Below are 18200 nucleotides of genomic sequence, written 5' to 3' on the forward strand. Positions count from 1 at the left end.
TTGTCCCTTTTGGCATATTTCTAAGAATTATCAAATACTCCAATTTTGGCCAATACTAAAGGCTGAAAGGAGTTTGTTTGCATGTGTTTGTTTGTTTGTTCTCATGTTGGAAATTTTTTTTTCAACCATAGTATTTTTTGATAGCATCTGAGTTTACAAGACCTCGTAATTTGTCTCTATCAATTTTTGTCAGAATCAAGGCTCTACCAAAAAATGCCTTTTTTGACTACATAAGGAACTTCCTAATGGGGTGCCATTTTCCTCTATTATCGTGCTAATTTGGCAATATCCTCTTAAAGACTAATTCCCTTTCATGAAAGCATCTAGGCTTCATTTTCTTATCATGTGCCCATATGCCAGCCTTTTTTCCCCAATCAAATTTAATTGCTCAAAATGGTTGCGAACCCATTTAGCTTCCTTTAGTTGTATTTCCATCAGAACGTATTCAGCCTTTATAAGTCTCGATCATTTTCTCCAAAATCTTTTTGATATTCTTATTAGCAATCTTCACTATTCTATTCATCTTAGAACAGTAGGGTGCGAAATTATGATGGCTGATCTTAAATTGAATGTACATTTTTTGCATCATTTTATTATTTAAATTGTTGGCATTATTAGTGATGATCCTATTAAGTAACCCATGATGACAAATTATTTCATTTTTCAGAAACTTGCACACTACTAATCGGATTACATTGATATATGATGTTGCTTTCACCCATTTTATGAAATAATCAATCGCCACAAAAATGAATCTGTAACCATTTAAAGCTTTTAGGGTGATGGGTCCAATCACATGCATTTCCTACATAGAGAAAGGCCATGGAAGTGCCAAGACATGCAATGGTGTAGGAAGAACATGGCTTTTATTTGCATAGATCTGACATTTATGGCATCTTTTGCATAATTGATACCATCACTTTCCAAGGTCAACCAGTAGTAACCTACCCTTATTATTTGCTTAGCCACAATATGACCATTAGCATGTGTTCCATATATTCCTTCATGCATTTCTTCGAGTATTCTCCTTGCTTGCAACACACACACACATTTCAACAAGACCTGATCTCGATTTTTCTTTTACAGGACTACCTCATCCTGTAGAAATCTCATCACCAATCTTCTTAAAGTTCTTTTGCCATTCTCTGATGCATGTTTAGGATACTTCTAGTGTTTGAGATATTGCATAATGTCAAAATACTAGATATGACTATTAATTTGTACTTCTACACTTGTAGAGTGTGCTGGGAGTTCAAAAGTTTGTATTCTAATGGGTTGAACCTTAGTGTTTGCATTCAGTTTGAACATAGCTAATAATGTGACTAGAGCATCAATTATCTAATTTTCTTCCTAAGGCATATGTTAGAATTAAATGTCTTTAAACTACTCTATTAGTCTATTAATAAATTTTTAATATAAAACTAGTTTCGAGTCCCTTATTTCCCATTCACATTTTAATTGATAAATTAATATTGTTGAATCCTCGAAGACTTTTAAAATCTTAATTTTTCTATCCAAAGCCATTTGCAATCCCAAGATACATGATTTATATTCTGTTATATTGTTGTTGCAGTAAAAGGATAGTCTTGTAGTGCTAAAAAAAATTCTCTTTTAGGAGATATCAATATAGCCCAATGCTATGCCTTAAAACATTATATGCCCAATCAAAAACCATTTTCCCTATAGCATATTCATGTTCTTATTTTCCTATTATCAAGATAACCATCAAATCGTCTTCTGGAAATTCAAAATACATTGGCTCATAATCACCAATAGCCTATTAGCTAAAAGATCAGCTATGGCTCTCCCCTTAACAACCTTTTAAGCTACATACACAATATCATATTAAAAGAGTATTACTTTCCACCTTGTTAGTCTTTTTTATAAAGATGTCTTTTCAAATATGTACTTATAGGGATCTAATTTCGATATCAACCAAGTTGTATGATACAACGTGTATTGCCTAAGCTTATGAGCAGTCCATACCAAAGCACAACACATATTCTAAAGTTGGGAATACTTTACTTCATAATCAATAAATTTCTTTCTTTACACCAGTACACATCCCATAGAAGCTTCATTTACAATTAAGTGTAATATCAAAGGCTTTCTTGCTACATAAGGCACAACACTTGCAAATTTATCAAATATTCTTTAATCTTGTTGAAGGCATCATGGCATTCTTCATTCCATTCTCCAGGATTATATTTTTTTAACAATGCAAAAATTGGGTAGCATTTTACCATGAACTGATATATGAATTAGGCAATATAAATTAATCTCCCCAATAAACTCCTTACTTCTTTTTATGTTAAAAAAGGAGTTAACTTTGTGATTGCTTGAATTTTGTTTGGATCTACTTCAATTCCTTGCTCAATGACCATAAATCTCAATAACTTTCTTGATTTCAACCTAAACATGCACTTGGGTGGATTCAATTTTAACTGATATTTATGGACTCTTTCAAAGAGCTTTTTAAGGTTCTTTACATGATCTTCACATTTTTAGGACTTCATAATTATATCATCCATATAAACCTCTATCTCTTTATAGATCATATCATGAAACAAGGTAACCATAGCTCTCTGATAGGTGGCACTAGCATTTTGTAGTCCAAATGGCGTGACTTTAGAATGTTTGCCACATTGTCATAAATATGATTTTTTCCATATCTTCTTTTGTTACCTTGATCTGATTATACCCAAAAAACCATCCATGAAAGATAATATTGCATGTTTTGTCGTATTATCAACTAAAGTATCAATATAAAGTAATGGGAAATTGTCTTTAGGACTAGCCTTATTCAGATCTCTATAATCCACACACATTCTCACTTTTTCATCCTTTTTGGGGACTGAAACTATATTGGTGACCCATTCGAGATATTTAGCCACAGCTAGAAAGCCAGTGTTAAACTGTTTCTTGACTTATTATTTAATCTTGAACAACATCTCTGGCTTTATACACCTTAGCTTCTACTATACTAGTTTACAATATGGGATTAGTGGCAACTTATGCTCTACAATATCTATGTCAAGCCCTAGCATTTTTTAGTATGACCATTCAAACATGTCTATATATTCTCTGAATAGCTCTTCCATTCTTCATCGTTCTTTTTCTTGAAAGAAAGTACCAACCTTTATTACCTTTTTATTCTTATCATTCCTCAAATTAATCAACTCTAGCTGTTCTAAGTGGGGTTTTATTATTTTCGTCTCTTGTTCAACCAATCTTATTAGATTGAGAGGTAAGATGTAATCTTTTGAATATTCATCATTAAGCTTATTAACTTGAACAAATTTTTCAAAATTAAACTTGGAATAATCATCATGATCATCCATGATGTTCAGTATTAAAGAACCTGAAAATTATAAGATTATAGGGATATAGATGGATATTTTAGCAAATAATCAAAGACATATTTGGCAAAAAAAAAAAAAAGAGTGTTGAAAAGAAATGAAAGGAAATGGAAAAGATTTTGTCATGAAAAATGCATTGCATTCAACATTTTTTATTGATGCTAAAAAACAAGCCCATACAAACTATCCATATGCCATTGGGCAAAGGTAATTAGATTTAGTTTAAGGATAACTATAGTAAACAAACAAGTTTTCTATCATTCGACCATTGAAAGGAAACATAAAAATCTTTTTTTTTGTTGTCATTACTTCATCCAGCTTATCTGATTTTATACTTAGCTTTGAAATGGCCACATCTAATTCTACTATTAGTATTTTTATCTTTGACACTTCTAGATACATATACCCTTATAAACAAAAAGTGTCATAGAGGTATGAAAGTCCATTCTTCTCTCATCCATCTCTTGCTGGTTGAGGCGAGCCATTCTCTTTTCCTTCTTATCTTATATTACTTTCTTCTTGTCAGCAACAATTAGCTTCTATCTCAATTTAAACCTTTCTTTGTTCTTTACAAAATTTAGCATTTTTTTTATTCCTTGAAGTGTTGGCCTAATCTAGACCAGGCTATCATCATCTTTTATCATCTTTTTAACCATCATTTTTGTAGTCTTTGATAAATAAAGGGTAGGTATGTCTAAGCCTTCTCCTACATATATGGTGTTAACAACCTCAAAGGCATGAAAAGAGCATTCACATGTTTTTTCTATAGCTTCCACATTAGGGGTTGTCAAAGTCTTAGTAACCAGCATGTCTTTCTTTCGATTAACACAAACTTATTTTCCATCAACTACAAATGACTTTCTAATGTAAAGATGACGGTACTACCATGGTGGTATGAATCTATGGTCTCCCTAACAAATAGTTATAAGATGGAAAAATATCTATGACTTAGAATTTCACATTAAATATGTAAAGTCCTATTCGTACGAAAATATTTATATCTTGAACCATTTCTTTCCTCGACCCGTCAAAGGCTCTGACTATCATATGGTTATTTTTCATGTAGGAAAGATCGATTGATTGCTTGGAAAGTGTAGTCATCGACATTGCATTAATGAATGACTCGCTATTAATTAACACTTTTCCATAGTGTGGCTTTTGTACTTCATTGTAATATGCAAAGCCTTTACACTTTCTCACCCTTTCGACAGAATCTCATCATCATTAAAAGTAATGTAGTTTAAGGCCACTATATTTCCTACCAAATGGTCTACCGTATCCATAAAAATATCATGATCTACATAAGCTTGATTCAGTACTTATAACAGTGCATTCCTGTGGGTTGAAGTTTAACAATAGAGATAATAATGAAATTTTGGTTAGCATCTTGTTTAGCTAATCCACCACACTATATTTACTGTGCCTAATGATCATAAAAAATTCATAACCTTTTTTTTCCATTACTGACCTCTTATATTCTACTATCAGGTTCTTTGCAATAAGGTTCCTTTCTTCATTTCTATTTTTTTCAACCTCTTTTTTTTTTTTCTCCTCGCTTACTCTAGTGTCTTAGGGGTATTGAACCATTTTGGGTTATTCCTCTAATGTTAGATATATTAGTTACATCTTTAATGTTTTTACTATTCGATCCTTGGATCTCCACCTCACAATCATAGTTTTAGGCTACTATTTTGTCATTCTTGTAAGGAAAAACATTGGGTGTGTATACTATGATAGCTTATTATGAGTAAAAAAAGGGCTCGCTTGCCATTGGTTTTGGTTCATCATAGAAAATGGTTAAAGGTTTTGGGATAAACAACCCACTAGATCCTTTACTTGTTATCATGTCTATTTCATCTTTTTCTTTTTTATTGCAAAACTCAATAATTCCATTATCCATCAATCTTTGAACTATTTGTTTGAACTTCTAATAATTTTGGATTGCATGATCTTTCACCATCCATAGTGCTTGCAGATTTGATCAAATTCCAAATGACTATCATCAATCTCAGAGCTTACTATTTGGATCATATCAACCTTGACCAAACAATCATATACCACTTCTAAAATAGTCTTCACCTTTCTTATCTACCTTTTAACCTTTCTGCCCTTCTCTATCACATTGGTAGCACCTTTAGCGTGGTTAGGCAATTGATTTCCTCTAAAATTAGGCCTTGTACTAGTATTGAAATTTAACCACCTATCTTTTATCAATGCTTTCACTCTACATTTCAAAGTAGTGTAATCTTTTAAAGAGTGGCCTACAACACCAAAATGATATTCACATTAGGCATTGAAGTTATACCATTTAGGATACAATGGTTTGAAAGATTCAATATGGATTGGGGCAATGAGATGGCCCTTTAGAAGGTGAAGGTAAAGATTGATATATGACATAGGAATAAGGTTAAAAGAAATTTTTTCTTGAGTGGTGCGAGGATTTCTCTATTCAGGGGTAGGGTTACTTAGTGGGGAAAAAGGTAGCATAGTTAAGGTAGGAGTGAATTGGGGAGCTTTAGGTCTAAAGTTGGGTTGATATGTTAGTGGTGGTAATGGTGTTGGTGTTGTATATGGGTATGGTGCTTATGATATTTGGTTGGCAGATGAGTAGTAAAGTGTACATGTGGGATATGGATGGTAGGGAATGAATGGTGGGCTAGAGACTTTCACATCATGAGTTTCAGATTACTTCTTTTTGCTACTAGGGTATTTTTACTGCTTGAGGCCTCTTAACTATCAATTTTGTTGTTTTTTTATAGCATTCTCAATCATCTCACCTAATATCACCATATTTGTAAAATTTTGTATCGCATTACCCACCAACTTGTCATCATACGGAGCCCTTAAAGTACTAACAAGGAGAACAATGGTTACATTTTCTATCTATTGGCTAGACTTGTGGAACCATGTCTCTCAACCTGTGTACATATTATTCAAAGGTTTTAGTTGCCTTTTTCTCCATATTTTGCAATGACAACTTATTTGGTGCCATATTTTTAATGTGCTTATACAGTGCTATAAAAGCCTTAGCCAGCTCCTTCCAAGAATGTATCTTGATGCGACCTAGTTGAACATACCACCTTGCAACAAACTCAATAAGACTGTCCTAAAAATAATGTATCAACAAATTGTCATTGTTGGTATTATCGATCAATTTCCTACAAAACATTGTAATATGCGATGAAAGGCACTTTAATCTATCATATTTCTAAAAATCTAAAATTTTAAACTTTGACAAAAGTACTAGATCAGGTAGCATTTACATTTTCGTACATACCATGCCCTTCTATGGCTTTTAGTTTTTTTTTCTAACAAATTATACTTATTCTTCATTTCAGTGCTTTCCATAAGATTGGATACCCTTTTTAGTTTTTCCTACTCTTTTAGGTCATTAAGGTTTAACACAATAATGGGATCAAATGGAATGGATTAGGATTGATATTCACTCAAGTTAGTGGCATCCAAGCAAAAGTATCAACATATTGTTGATGAGTGGTTGGCAGTGCTTAAGCAACATATGAATACATATATACATATACCGGTTCTTCCAATATGAGGTTTTTTTAGGTACTATGCATCTTAATAGTGCCATTTCCTTTAACCAAACCAGTTAACATCTATTTCAACTCTATTATCTATTTATCCATATTATACTGCATTCCCATTATTGTCTCTCTAAACTCTTCTTATACCTTTTCCATCCTATCTACTCAATTGACAAATTTATTTTCCATGGCTCTAATGCGTGCTTGAGTGTTGTAAATGTGCGAATCTAGCTGATCATGTTTCTTTAGAGGCACTATCTTTGAACCTTTTGTTGATTCCCAAAAGTCAGAAACGCATGATATGAATTTTATTATTGGCCATAAGATATAGTTTAAAAATTCTCTTATATTTAGGTAAGACCTTTAACAACATTTCTTTGCTTAAAAGGTTTGACAAAAGTATGCTTACAATAACCATTCCTTGTCTTTAACTGGCATGAAGAAAATAATGAATTCAAGCAAATGATGCATATCATGTGAGTCCATTTTTATTATTATTGTTGGTAAGGATCTTAAATTCCCTCTTATGTTTAGGCAATGTTATTTAAAGGCATTCCTTCTGCTTCAAAAGTTTACCGATAGCAATATTCACAACCATTATTCTTTTTCATCAACACCTTTAAGCATACTTTTAAATATAAGCAAGGATATTCATTTCAAGATAATTTAAATCAACAAAAGTTCTCATTTATTCCAAAAATTTCAAGTTTTAAACATTATGAACTGTTTTATAACTAGGGTCATAAAAACATGATCGTATTGTCATTTTACTTCCTTTAAAAAATCTAAGAGAAGCTAATTGTGACTATTAGTATGGATGACTCTCTGCCTTAAAGTTTTTATCTTTTCCATCCTCACCTCGACTTGTATGGTTGCCTTTTGGATCTAAGTACTAAGGTGGTCAACATACATCTATCTCCCCTAACTCTAAATCTTCCAATACTTGCAGGCTTTTACCTTTTAATTGCACACTTGTTTCCATTCAACTTTTTTTTTTCTTGCCATTCTAATGTAATCTTTATTTTTTTGCAATTGTATCTCTATGGCCTTAGTTTTTATTTTAAGTACATCATTTTCCCTTTAAGTATGTAGACACTTTTTCTTTTCACATCTAAACTATTCCTTCAATTCTTCATTCTCTTATTAGGTTTTACTTGTTTCTCTTTTATGTGTTGCGAGGACTTTGTGTGAATCTTTATTATCTCATACTGTCACATTGATTTTGTCATCGCTATCCCAAGCCTTACACCTCTAGAAATGAACTTTATCCCAAAGTTGCTCTATCTATCTCAATCTTTGCTTTCCTTTACACTAAACCTTCAATCATTGGTTTTCTAAATGTAGTTCTTTGAGGTCACTTTGAGCCAAATCTCTCTCATTTGTCATTTATTCTAGCATGTCCTTTTGCACACCTTCTCCATACTTGAGCTAGCCTATTTTTTCTTATAGTCTTTAGTTTTCTTTTTATAATTTTTCTATCTCGACCTCAAACTCCTTCCTAGCAATCTTTAAGTTCGACAAAGGTGGCTTAGCCCATAGGTCTAGTAGCTATACTTTCTCCTGATCTATTGGTTGCACCAAATTATTGACTTACTTAGCTCTCCAAACTAGGTATCTTGGAGTTACATCATTTGTATTTTTTTTCAATTCTAACCTTACCATATGCTCACAAGCTTTGGTGATAAGGCACGCTATAACCATGTGACCTTCTATGCTATAGTCAAACTTATTTGATTTAATCCTCAAATCACCAGGATAAACTATTAGGCTCATACTATCATTTGACCGTCAATGGTGAATAATTAATGGCTCCTCAAATACCAGGTAATGGAACCTTGATCTCTACAACTATACAGAATAGAAACTCGAGGCATCCATGGTGCTTTCTAAGTTACCTTATCTTTTTCTAAGCTTTGGAAGAAAATCATCCATTGTTCCTTTGAAAGATTTTTAGGCCATTCTTTTGCATTGAACTTGGCTAACAATGCTAAGGATCTTATATAAATCAACAATGAAGCTCTATCAATACTCTAAAAATTGCTTTGAATCCACACATACAACAATTAAATACAACATATCAATCTTTTTTCTCCTTTCTTTTGGCAAAAATTTGAAAATCTAATAGTCTCTGCCAAAATTGTCAGTGAAGGGTTAATTTTTTGTTCCAACTACATGAAAAAGTCTACCACAGATGCATCTATATACCCTAAAGCTCTTGAAAAGATCACTATTCCATAAACAGCTAAAGCAAACATGTGAATGACTCAATCTTCATCTAAACTCTAAAGCATGATATCGCATAGAAAAGTCCATGGTACCCTTTCATTGGTACCTTTTTTCTTCTCAATCATTTTAACTTCAACCTTTATTTCTGTGTTTTCCACTGTACTCTATCACGCTTAGGGAGTTCTAAGCATAACAAGGTAATATATTCTTCTATGGTAGGTGTCAAGTCTTCTTTATTAAACGTGAAGCATCGATATGTTGGATTTTAAAACCTTATGGTAGTTTTCAACATCTGATCATTGGGTTTCAACAATACCAATAAAGTAGTATCTCCATGTTTTATTGTGAAAGCTGACTTTTTTTCTAGACTCTACTGATTCCAAATACCCTCCAAATCCATCAGGTTATTTCTTCATAAATCCAAACAAACCAACTTTGGCAATTTTGAAACATACCCATCTGTCGAGAATACCCTCTATCTATTGCTTATTTTACAACTAATCCTTGACTTTCCAGAATGTCTTACTTGTCAAAAATCCTATTTGAGACTCTAGAGATTCCATGAGAACTTCTATCGACAAATTATCTATAATGTATATCACTAATGTTTTTATTTTTAAAGAATGATTCATGTAATAAACAAACAAACAAAGAAAACACAAAAAACATAAAAAAAACTAGGACCAAAACTAAAAGAATGCATAGCAAAAGATAAATCAAACAAAATTTTTATGACTTAAGGATTTTTTTTTTCATTCCTAATGTTTCTTTATGTCATTTATTAAGAATAACAAACATAAAATTATCAAATTAATAGCAACATGAAAATGAAAAAGGTAAGAGTTGTCCCTTCATATGACTTAGTTTAAGTAATTTTTATAAATAGGGTGTGACATAGCTTTACCTAAGGTTGGCTCCCTAAAGTTCATTAGTGAATTGACACATCTAATGTTCCCAAATTGCTGCTCATATCATTGTCAATTACACACTAGTGTGGCACCCTGATCTTCCACCCATTACAGGCTATGAAAAAAAATGATTCAATTTGAATGAGAGTGTTTCACTAGTAATTACGGAGGTTTACACCTCACGAGGACATAGCTACTTTACTTTTTTTTACTTAGAGTTAAAACCCGAGTATAAAACTTATGCAAGAATACAGATGTAAGTGTATGCCAAGGAACAATCAAACCTTTGTTATTTTCCTAAACTACCCCTATCTTAAATACCCCACAAATATTAAGAACAAAATAAAAAACAACAATATATAATAAATGCCATAATTAAAATACACATGAAATGACATTATTAAAGTATGTATGAAATAACTTAATTAAAATATGCATGAAATAAAACACATATAATTTTTTCATTTTTTGTGGAAACATGGAAAAATTAAAATCAACACATTTTTTTTTCATTTTTTTCATTTTTCATTTTTCATTTTTCATTTTCATTTTTCATTTTTCATTTTTCATTTTTCAATTTTCAATTTTTTGACTTTTTGATTTTTTTGTGATTTGCTTTTTTTGATTTTTTTTTAGAAAAAAAGGAATATTAAAATCAAATTTTTTTTCAAAATTTTCATTTTATCAAAATTTTCATTTTTTAAAAAAAATAAGAAAATGAAAACCAATGAATTAAGATTAAACACTAATTAGGACATTAAACCAAGATTTAGGATAACATATAATCAATATTTGGCCTAACTCTCTAAATGTATCCCTAGTAGAGTCAGCAAGTTATCGTGACATCTTAGGACCTGGAGGTGGGCTGACCTAAAAGCCAGATGAATGGAAGAGATTTGAAAACTGAGGGGCTAAAATTATTTTTTATAAAAATCAAAACAAGAAGTCGCCATCAATCTATTTTAGAGTGTGATTGGCAACCTAAAATTTTTTATCCTTTTAATAAAATATTTAAAAGTAGGTTTAGAAGTTTTAAAAAAAGAATAAATTTATGGTCTGTTAAATCAAAGCTGAGTCTTAGACTCTGTTAGGCGTGAGAAAAGATTAGTACCCTCATAGCGCCTGTCAAAGACATTACTAATTGATTACATGTAATCCCTTAATTTTGATTAAAATGGTCCTATTTTACTTAATGTTTAAAATTAATTCCTTTTTTTCTTTTTTTATTTTTTTGAAACAAAAACAAATCAAATTTAAAACAAAACTCTTTTTTTTTTAAATTTTTTGATTAAAGTGAAACACTTTAAATATCGTAACATTTTTTCTACTTTCCTATAACTAGGTAGAGCTTTAAAAATATTCCTAATTTAAAAGTTTTCAAATTGCCCCACAAAAAATCAAGGTAACACTTCTCATAAATAATAATTGCCAAAAGTCCTCTTATAGTTAGGCATGATCTCAATGATTAGATTTTTTTGAGATATAATCTTATTTCAAAACATTTTTCTTTTGAAAACTAGTTTTTAAACACAAATGCATGAGATACATGAATATAATAAAATGATGAATGCTTAAGATGTAATATGAATACTTAACAATAAATTATGAAGATAGAGAATGAATGCATGATAATATAAAAATGCATGTGATGACAAGATAAAATGAAATTCAAATGCATGATTGGTTTTAGGGTTTGGGTTGGTTTGGAATCTATGTTAAGGTTTAGGGTTTAGGGTTAGGATTTAGGTTTAAAGTTTTGCTTTAGGATTAGCATTTAAATTTATGGTTTAAGGTTTAGGTTTTAGGTTTTAAGGTTTAGCATTAGGGTTAAGGGTTTAGGATTTAGGGTTTCAAATTTGGGATTTCAAAAAATTTTTTTTTGGGTTTTATGGAAATTGAAATGAAATGAATGCAAATTACAAAAATACCATTAATAAATGCATATGCCAAATGCATGACCTAGAAACATAATTACAAACAAAGGTATTTTCTAACTTAATATTACAAACATGTAATGTATTAAATCTTAAGACTAAAATGAATCAAACGTAGAGAACTTTAAATTTGGTTTGAATGTTCCACCATTGTTCATAATTTAACATAACCAGACAATTTGAAAAATCCACCAAAAACAACCATCAAACAACATTTTTTTTTTAATGAAACTTTTTGTTTAAGCATGTTGAAAAATTGCCCAATATCATAAAAACATAATATATAGCATGGATCAAAGAGCCAAAAATTATCAAAGCATGAAACAAGGTTCAGCCAAACACATGCACACCATGGCCGAACCTTCCTAGCCTACTCTTCATGCATTCCGTCATCCTATTTCATCCACACAAGTATTAACCACTTGAAACTTACCTCATGAAGGGATTTATAGTCTTAAAACAACTTCAACAAAATCCAAAAATGGCAAGGAATTCATATGAACAAAAATATTAACCAAACAACAACATATAGATTCAATCAAACACAAATCAAGTTAAACAACCATATAATCATCATTTAAGCATCATAAGCTAACATTTGAAATAAAAACATGAAAGAGGCTAAGAGAAGATTTGACCAAACCCAAAGACACCATGGCCAAACCTCTAACTAGTTTTCTATGGTAGATTTGTGGCTTTTCTCACTTCAATTTTGGGTTTCAAGCTAACTATTAGTTAATTGGATGAAGTCGTTTCAAGTTTTGAGTAAATAAAAATGAACTAAAAAGTTTCAAGAAAAAAAAAGAAAATGGATTAAACTAGCATGGAAATGTTATGAAATGTGATAGAGAATGCATGAAGATTGGAAAAAAATGGTGTTAAGAAAGTATACCTTCAAAACCAAGCACAAAGAATTTTTTTCTTTCTAATTTTTCTTCCCACAAACTCTTTAATTTTTTAGGGTTTCTCCTATCTAGTTTCATGCAGTAAAAAGCTCTTTTATTGAATGAAGAAGAAGCCAAAAGAATATCATACAAGATTAAACCAAGGCTTTAAGATCAAATCTCATCCAAAGGTCAAAATTTCTTGTTTTTAATTCAAGGAGTAATCTTTTATCATTGGATCAAGATTCAATATGAGATCTAATGATCCATATTGTTCACTACAAATGTTAGATTTTTATAGCCTCTAAACTAAAAGAAAAGACCATTTTGCCCTTAATACAAAGTTTTCAGTATTTAGGCTATTTTCTTAGAAATCAATGTTTCCATGCACATTTTTTAGATTTTTAAGGACTTAAAAACATGAAATATTAGAATATTAAGATCTAAAAATTTTCATGAAAATTTGACATTGGAAAGGTCAAATTACGAAATTGTCTCTAAGGGGTATTTTGATTATTTTACACCTTCCTGGTACTGCTGTGATTCTGAATACAACAAAAATCATCAAATATTATAAAATCATGATCTAAAAAGTTTCACAAAAAATTGATCCTAGAAAGGTCAAAATACGAAAATACCCCTAAAGGGCATTTTTGTAATTTCACACCTCTCGAGGTACAATCAAGGTTTTTAAAATTTTAAAAACAATCAAATATTATAAAATTATGATCTGGAGCTTTTCGTGAAATTTTGGTCTTGTGAATGTCAAATTAGGAAAAAATACAATTACAAAAATACCCCTTATGGGGATTTTGGTAATTTTACACCTCCTAAGGTTTGCTCAGGTTTTTAATGCATCAAAAATAATAAAAATTATTCATTAATTATATGAAAGTTTCCAAAAAAAAATCTGACTTCAAGAAAGCCAATTTATGAAAATACTTCTAAGGGCATTTTGGTAATTTTACACTTTTCAAAGTGTAATCTAACTTTTTAGTACTTTAAAAATCATCAATTTCAATTTTAAACCATATTGATTCTAATTTGGTTATGAGAATTAGCCCGAGTTCTATCTGTTTTTATCAAGTTTAACTAATTTTGACCAAATTTGACTGATTGTGACTATATTTAACTAATTTTGATCACAGTTGATTAGAGTTGCTTTTGGGGCAGTTTGATCAAATTTATCAAAATTTTGAGTTTAGAAACTTGAAAAAATATTGGATTTGAATTGGATTAAATTTTAAGTGCTTAACAGTTGGTCATAATTTTGTTTGGACAAACTTTGGTGTCTATAGAAGAAAAATAAAAGAAGAGATTTTATGTTTTTTTTTTTTAAAGAATGGTAAGCTAAACCTATAAACTTTCAATATTTAAAATAGTAATTAGGAGACAAATTAGTTAATAACATAATATGGGTATTCCATGGATGTTGACATAAAAGAAAATAAATATTTACAATTTATTTAATTTCATTTTTCTTTTGAATTTTCAAATATAATTAATGATACAGAAACTATCCAAATATAGAAAAATATTATTCAAATAAAAGAATTTTCTTTTTTTTTATTGGAGATTTTGTCATTTATAAATTTATATTAAATTAGCATGATTTTAGATTGATTTGATTTTTTCTGAATATTTAATATTTTCTAAAAATTAACAAAGTTATCATAGGTAAATTTATCATATATTTGGAAGATAATAGATATAATTAATTCAATAAAATTTAATCAAACAAATTAATCTAGGAGACACATGGCATTAACTTAGGTTATTTACTTTTCAAAAAAGCAAGCCATACACATAAGATCAATTGCCTTTTTTATAAAAAAATTTGGCTTTTATATATTTATATATTTTGAACATAAAAATTCATATCATTACCAAGAATAAGTCTTAAAATGAATAGATAAATAAATTTGAATGAGTTATATAATTAAGAAAAAAAAGGTGTGTGGAATGCATAAATTTGTCATAATCCAATAAATAAAACAATTGCCAACATGATATGAGATGGCAAGATCTAATTAATTAATTTATGTTATTAGATAATAGGTTTTAGATTTGTAAACCTTAGGCTCCATTTGTTTCGTAGAAAATGATTTTAAAAAGATAATTTATGAACAATGCTTATATTTTTTGAATTGAAAGAGATTTTTTGTTATTTGAATAAAAAAATATTAATTTTATAAAAAAAATAAAAGGATCATTTAAGGTGTTTGCTATACAAAAACACCTTAAATGATCCTTTTATTTTTTTTATATTATGAACCATTAAAAATTTATCCTTTAATTTATAAAAGGATTGTTTAATGCGTTTCTACATAGAAAAAGCCTTAAATGATCATTTTATTTTTTTATAATATAGATAATTTTAAAATAATCTTTTAATTTATTTGTAATAAGATTATTTAAGGCATTTTCTAGGATTATTTAAGGTGTTTCTGTACAAAAAAAATGTCTTAAATGATCTTTTTATTTTTTTATATATGAAAAAAAAATTAAAAATATCCTTTAATTAATTTATAAAGAGATTATTTAAGGTATTTTATATACAGAAAATGCCTTAAATAATAAAACACTTTAAATAATCATTTTATAAATAATTATTTATAAAAATATCATTTAAGACAATTTTAAATAATCATTTTAAAGTGTTTTCTTATTTGCCTTAAATGATCATTTGATTTTTTTTTTTATGTTATGGATCATTTAAATGATTATTGTTTTAATAAAAGGATCATTTAACGCATTTTTGTACACAGACACCTTAAATGACCATTTTAAGAAGTTCATTCCCCATTCTTGAACTTTGGAAAATTAAATAGCTAATATAGTTAAACGATAAAAAGCTACAATATGTGCGTTTCCTAAACCCATCAACCCATTTACTTTGCCTTTTTGTTTCTTCATCTTTTTCGTCGCCATTTATATACGTCATTTTTGTCTTTCCTTACTATATATATTTATATTTTTGTGTTTTTATGCATATTTTATGTCATATTGTCCTAACGTATCGGTCTAGAGACTCTATCGCTAAACATAAAATTTAAAGTTGTGAAAAACACAGAGAGCCACCACCAATCTTTTTTTAAGGTGTCATTGGCCACCTAAAAATTTTATCTTTTTAATAAAATGGGTTTATAGCTTTATTAAAAAGATAATTTTGCTCTACAAAAAAAAAAGATTGGATTCGAGAATCGATTACAAGTGGGAAAGAATTAACACTCCTACAACACCCATAAAATTGGTACCATCTAGTCATGGGCTATTTATAACTTTGGGAAAAATAATTTTTATATAAAATTTAATTATAATTCCCTTCATAATAAATAAAATCAATTAAAAATATTTATTTTGGAATATTATGAAAATCTTTAAATTAAAGAATTTCCTTACAATTCTCCAACATATAGGCATAATTTAAAAATAGTCCTTTTTATTTAAGATTTATCATAGCATCCTTTCAAAAATAATAAAATAACACTCTTTATAAAAAATAATCATTGATGACTCTTTTACATCTAGGCAAAATACCAACAATTATATTTCACAAAATGCTATTTTAATTTTATTGATTTAAAACTAATTTTTTTAGAGAACTTTTTATACAGTAAAATTAAGGAATGATATAATTAATATTAAACATCAATAATTAAAACAAACATATATATATATGCATTATGAATGTACACATTTATCTAAAAATGAGATATATGCAAATGATGATAAAATACGAATTAAGAAATCGGGTTTTCAAATATAAAGAGACCACTTGAACTTTTCAACTTATAAGTAGAGTTTGAGTGTTGACTATTTACATTTAAAATCCTATCCTATTATTTTTTATTATTTATTATTTTTATATTTGTTATGTTAAACAAACAAATCTATTTTTTGTTGCAGAAATGTATGAAAATTCTTTATGAAATAAAATTTCTTGAATACCTCATCATCTAAACATCATTCGGAAACAAATTATTTCATAAAAGGTTTTCATGCAAGCCCTTAAAATTTAAGATTTTTTTTAACTCTGGGATTTTAAGGCTTAGGTTTTTCATTTAAGGTTTCATTTAGGGTTTTGGGCTCTATGATTTATGGTTTCACTTAGGGCTTTTAGCTTTTTCCTAAGGTTTAGAATTTCATGTTGGGTTTCACTTTAGGGTTTCATTTTAAGGTTTCACTTTAAGATTTTAATTTAGGGTTTCGCATTAAGGTCTCATTTCGGGTTTTAGGGTTTACCTAAGATTTAGGGTATTGGGTTTTAACTTTAAGGTTTCATTTTACAAATTTACAAGTGTCTTTAAAAATCTTTAACATTTAGGCAGACTTTCGGAGCAAACCCCTTTTTTATAATTTTCAAAAATTAATTAAAAATTTTTTAAAAATCTTTCCCTTATTTTTCTTATCATAATTTATTATTATTATTATTATAATTTATTAATTTTTTATTATTTTATTCTTTAATATTTAATAATTCTCCAACATCTATGCATAATTATTAATTTTTTAACGTAGTGTTCTATTCCCTCCAACATTAGGCAAAAATTTTTGTATTATTATTTTTATTATTTATTATTATTATTTGATTTTTCTATTTTAGTATTATTATTATTGTTGTTGTTGTTGCATAAATCTAAAATGTATGAAAAATAAATTATACAAATAGTAAATTAAAGCATGAAAATTGCATAAATATTTAAATGAGCATAGAAATTTAACCATCATGAAAATTAAATTACAATTAAATTTACATAACATAAAGAAATATACATGAACTTTGAATAATATGAAGCATTCATTTGCAAATAATATTCACGTGGAAACCGGGGATAACATTGCGAGATCAGTCAACCCTAAGAAAATTAATGAATTTGTTCACTGTTAACTCCTAAACTGTCTAAGGGAGTAGCATTCAAAATCCCATCTTTTTGCATGAACTCAACCTATTGGACGTACCTAAGGGAAATAAACAGAAAGCAAGCAAGAAAGCATTCAAACAATATGCATCTTACAACACGTCAAATGGAGGGGGAAAAAACCAAAAAAAAACTAATTCCCGAGCACTCTATACTGAGCTTTTTGAGAAAGCAAGTATCTAAGCCTCTGCCAATGTATATCAGACTGATAAAAATTTTAAAAAAAGTTTTAAATCTCCATTTGTTGTGGACTATGGCATAAACGAATAACAGTATGCATTGCATGAAAAGGACGTAAACGTAAAATATGAAAGTAGGTTGAAAGAGGTACCTTTCTTCTTTGGTTCTGTCCTGATTTTTGGTTCCTCACCGTTTCCTTTTTTCCTTCCTCCGTTTGGTTCACGCCTGCTTATTTTTTTTGC

The sequence above is a fragment of the Durio zibethinus genome, chromosome 14 (genome assembly GCF_047325235.1).
Source record: "Durio zibethinus cultivar Kanyao isolate XHJ-2024 chromosome 14, ASM4732523v1, whole genome shotgun sequence".
NCBI classification, from domain to species: domain Eukaryota; kingdom Viridiplantae; phylum Streptophyta; class Magnoliopsida; order Malvales; family Malvaceae; genus Durio; species Durio zibethinus.